We start from the raw sequence: 5,573 nt of genomic DNA on the forward strand, positions 1-5,573 counted from the left end.
ATAAGCTAAGAACCTTATAGGACTACAAACATACAAAATAAGATCAAATGAACAAGAGAGTAAAATTTTGGGAGGTCATTTGTGATTTAAGTCAGGATTGAGTGTTAAACTATTTTTCCTAATTCAAATCTACTCTACTTCAATCTTTTTTGTAGTTCCTAAATAGATTTTACACCAAATAATTGATGTATCATGAAACCAAATACAACAAAATTACAATAACCCTCCCCCCCAAAAAAAAGATTAAAATGTTCTTATAGTGGGATCATCGGAACATATAGAAAAAGGTTGAATGCAGATGCCTTTAAAATTAGTTTAATTTTATTTAATTAGCATAAAAAGTAGTCATTCAATTTTCAAGATCATCATCATGACAGTCTAAAACGGGGAGTGGTGACAAGCATGACACAAGAAGGATAGAAAAAGGAGAACAGTAAAAAAAAATAAAAATAAATAAATAATAAAATAAATTTCATATTCTAATAATTTATTGAAAATTAAAATATATCCTAATGCATAAATTCAGTAAATTATAAAATTTTAGTTGCATTTAAAAATAAAAGAAGAAAAAAAATATTCAATTTGATCCTAAAATTACATTTAAATTTTAATTTAGTTATTAAAATTTTAATTGCCTCAATTTATAGTTGTTCCTAAACTTTTCAATTAATTCTGAAACAAAAATTACTACAAAATTAAATTAAGACAATTGAAATTTTAAAGACTATATTAAAATTTGAGAATAACTTTAGTAATCAAATTGAATATTTATTTTCTCTAAAAGAAGAGTTTAATTTTGGACTAATTCTAACTAACTACCAATGACAGTTCCATGCACAACTATTGTGTGGCCGATAATGTTCAACCAGCATTTGTTGTCTAAAATTTTCGGCTTCTTTTACTGCTGATAAAAGCTTCTCTTGCTCCCGCTCTTTTTTCTCTTTTTCGTACAAATCTTTGGCTGCTTCTTCTATTGTATCGAGCAATTCCTGTTCTTTTTGGTTTAAAGTTTGGATTTCTTGATCCAATTTTAATTTTTCTTTTTTATAAAATTCTTCTAATTGTTGTTGCCTTTTCTTTGTTTCGGTCATGGCATCTTCCATAATCATTGTGGCCAATTTTTCCATCTTCTCAAATACTAAGTGCCATTCACCTAACATTGCCTCACACTTGGAACATTCTTTATTTTTCTTCTTACTTAACCACTCTGAAATTGTAGACTCGGCACCATCTTCTTTCTCTTCCTCTTCCTCTTTCTCTTTAAATTCATCATCACTTGTGTGAACCTCTTCTTCTTCTTTTTCCTCTTTCTCTTTAAATTCATCATCACTTGTGTGAACCTCTTCCTCTTCCTCTTTCTCTTTGTTGTATTTCCCATTATCATGATCCTCCTCTTCTTCTTCTTTTTTGGCTGAATTTATATCGGTTTCATCAAAACAGAAGCTATTACACTCAACTTGAAAATAATACGCAGTTAATTAATTTCGATGACATGACAAAGAATATGTATTTTCTATTGAATTATGTTTGCAGTCATAAATAATTTACTTACAAAGAATAAAAATCGATGGAGGTAGCAGATGAAGTATGCGCCAATAACGAGAAGAGACAAGAAATACATTAAGAAAGTTGGATTAACAAAGATGGATTCTTGGGGAACCGCAGCAGGCGTAACCACCACTAGCAACCTCTCCAGAATGAAGAGGATTCTCTCTATTCACGGTGACATCTCAGTATTCGCCACGGCGGTATAGAACCACCGAAATACATAGAATGCGGGCATGATAATGTAGGTAAACAACACCAGAAAAATAAACGACCACGTGTGAGGATCATCAGTACTAGAACAAGCGACTACGGTGTGTGCTGCACATGGCCACCATATTGAAGCAGTGACGATGACGATGAAAACCAGCGCAATGCGCTCGATCAAAAAAGCCTTGAACTCAACGTCCAACCTTTCTTTTTCTCTCATTCTGTTTGCCATTCTTGACACTCCTTACCAAAGGTTATTACGCCGGGTAAAAGAAGGTGAAGCACTCAATTAGGCTCTGTTGCTCTCTTATTTATAATCTCAACAATCATATCTACATTAAAACTGCTTATCTTATCCTTTTTTTTTGGTAGAGTTATCTTATCCAAATTTTTTGTAGAGTTATCTTATCCTAGTTTATCAAAGAGTCACTTGAATTTCAAAAAGGCCATCAACTTAAAACAAAAAAAAAAAACGGTAAAGGAAAATTGGTTATCCAACTCAACTCAAACTAAAAGTTGAAAACTAAAAATTAAAATTTTAAATTAAATCAGATGTCATTTTTAAATTTTAACAAATTGAATGAATTTAAAGTTTCGGAACTAATTTTTCAAATGCGACACAATCCAAACGAAACCACATATACTATTATATATTTTATTCATTATTGCATAATTTTTTTTAGAAGAATGCTAGATAAAATAAGTTATTTTAATAATCAAGTTCAACTAAGTTTTTTTTTCATGTTATTTTTTTTTCAACTAATTCTTTCATATAACAATTAAATTAATTATTTATATAAAATACATATTAAAATATAAAATAAATATTAAAATATGTGACTATATATATATTATATCACAAATAAAATATAATGACTAATCTAATAATTAATTTTTTGTATATACATAATATTTTTATTTTAACCTACTACCTCAGTGCCTTTTCGCGTTTATTATTCTTCATATAAATTCAGAATTACAAATACTTGTTTAAATTTAAAGAATTACAAATAGAAAAGATAAGAATGAAAAAGTAAAAATAGAATAATCTTTCAGAAGAGATATATAAGATTTTAAAATCTCTAGAAAGACTTAAGATTTCGTTTGGTTTGTTAAAAATTTTGGAAGAGGTATTTATATTTTGGTAAATAAAAAAAATTATGTACTCGTAATTTGAGTTTTTAATAGTTAGAGATATTTTATCAAATATAAATACTATAATTTTTAAATTGTTATCTGTTAAATAACAGTTTTGATAAACTATTTCTAATTTTTTTTGTTCAAATTAAATCTAAATATATAAATTAAAAAGTTGTTTGTTGTATAGAATTTAAAGTTACGTAAACACAAAAAAATCTATCATTATATCAATCACCGCTTCTTTATTATGTGTATATTTATATAGACATTATTTTATATGTTTTTCAACAAAGTAAATAATATAATATTTTTCATAATCAGATAGGCTTTGTTTGATAAGATTTTCAGAAAGGTGTCTCCACAAACCTTTCATCGTATGTTTGGTAAATAAAAATATTATGCGTTTGTTTTCATAGCTTTTAAAAATTAAAAGATATTTTTAAAAGTACCTAATTTTTTTTAAAAAATTTACTCATGTTTATTAAAAAGTAAAAAATATAATTAATATTATATATTAATTAATATCTAAAAATATTATTCTTATATTTATGTCGATTATGATGTTTTTAAATTTTAAAAATTATTTTATCATCAATTAGAATTACTACGATTTTACTAAACATGAATACTACAATGCAGCTTCAGAAATTAAGGTATATACCTTTTAAAAGCCAATTTTGATAAGAGCAATATTAGCCTATTAGGTTGTTGATAAAATTTTTAATAATTGACCATTAAAGATATTTTTATATTAAATTATAAATTTTAAATTCTAGATTCTAGACTCTAACAGTATATAAAATAAAAATTTGGTTTAAAATATTGGTTAATATCAATAAAAATATTAAAATATACAAGGGAGATTGTTTTCTATAAAAGAAAAAAGAAAGTAGCAGTTTTGTATGTTCTGCACTAAATTATTATTGTTACTATTCCATGAAGTGCATAACCATGGCATCATGCAATAGGTTTCGGTAGAGTTCAGCAGTTGCTATTGCTGCTGAGAGTTTTCCAACAAGTTGAGCCTTTTCTTCATCCCATTTTCTTCGTTCTCTTTGGTACCAATCTACTACTTCTTCCTCCCACTTTCTCAGTTCTTCTTTGTACAAATCGCATTTGCGCAACATTACCTCACTTTCACAACATCTCATGCATTCTTCTTTTCTATTGTTTCTCAAACACTCTGCCCTCACTTCTTCCTCTTCTTCTTTATTGATGTGAACAACGTCATCTTTGTCATTGTTGTCATTATTTTTCTCCGCTTCTTCTTCGCCTATGTCGTTGTCTTCATTGTATTCTTCTTCTCCTTTTTTACTTATTATGCCACCATATGCATATGCACCAAGATAGTTATCAGTATAACCCTACCAACAATAATACACAGATAATTAATTTCAATCTCAGGCCATTAATTTGGTAACATTTTTTACTCCAATGATGCGGACCTATTATCAAATAATTGAAACCAGATTCCTTTTATTTTCTTGAATAATCAACAAAAAAGTTCCTCATGAGTGCAAAATTCAAATCTAAAAACAAGCTCAGAAAAGAACTACTTTCATATATATGACTATTCGGATGTGTATGATTGAAACATAGTCACAAGTTACATTAACTAACGAATTCTGCTACAGAGCCAATGAAGTATTTGTACAGTGGGCTATTTATTTGAGTTAAAAAATAAACAGTTATGATAAAATACTATTAATTTCTCAAACACAATACACTCATATTATCCAGAATAACCGTCCGAGTATCAGGAATAATAAATATCTGATATTATACTAAATCGAACCTTCCTAAATCTTCATTGTATACATTATACAGATATTTCATTGGCTCCCTATACTTCCTCTTAACTAAAACATTGCAATACCCTAATAAAATGGTAGAAGAAATTAGAAAACACAATTGAATTGCATGGTTCAGGTACTTACAAACTTGCAGACCCAAGTGAGAGAATAATAACCCGGTAGAGGTAGCTTGCCAAGTACACTCCACCAACGCAAAGAGATAATAACACAAAAAAAACCCAAGTGAGAAGAGTATAAAGTGGCCTCATGGGAACGAAAACAAGGCTAAGAAACAGCAAGAACCGCTCAACCAAGAAGATTCTTCTCTCAATCCACAACGGCGGATACGTCGTCGTGGAGTGTAGCCAGCGATACAAGTAGAATGCCGGAGTCATGGCAAAGGCCGTTGTCAGAGAAATCTGCCAGAGGCTGGGGAAGGGAGAAGCATTGCAGGTGGCCGGAATAACGATGAGGGCGAAAAGCAGCGCTATGCCATCCAACAAGAAAGCTTTGAACTCAGCCATTAACAACCTTTCTTCTTTTGTTGCCATTAATTATTGCCACTTAAATTCTTTCACAAAATTATTTGAATGAGGAGAAACTACTGTTAGGGTCTATTTATTCATTATCTGATTTGAACAAGATAGGATAACTAAGGCTTTGGATTTCTTCTATATCCTCGGCAATTCGGGATATAGACTGCATGCGCGCGTTTAAGTTAGATTTTTTAGGTAAATTTAAAGAAGAAGGAGGGGAAAAAAAGGGTTAAAATTAAATTCATGTTATATACTTATATGAGTTTATCCCTGTTTGGATAAAAAAAATTTAAGCAATTCTAAAGTTTTAAATTTTTATATATTTATATTTTAAATTAAATACTTAGAT

Source organism: Arachis duranensis, chromosome 3 (genome assembly GCF_000817695.3).
Source record: "Arachis duranensis cultivar V14167 chromosome 3, aradu.V14167.gnm2.J7QH, whole genome shotgun sequence".
Taxonomy (NCBI): domain Eukaryota; kingdom Viridiplantae; phylum Streptophyta; class Magnoliopsida; order Fabales; family Fabaceae; genus Arachis; species Arachis duranensis.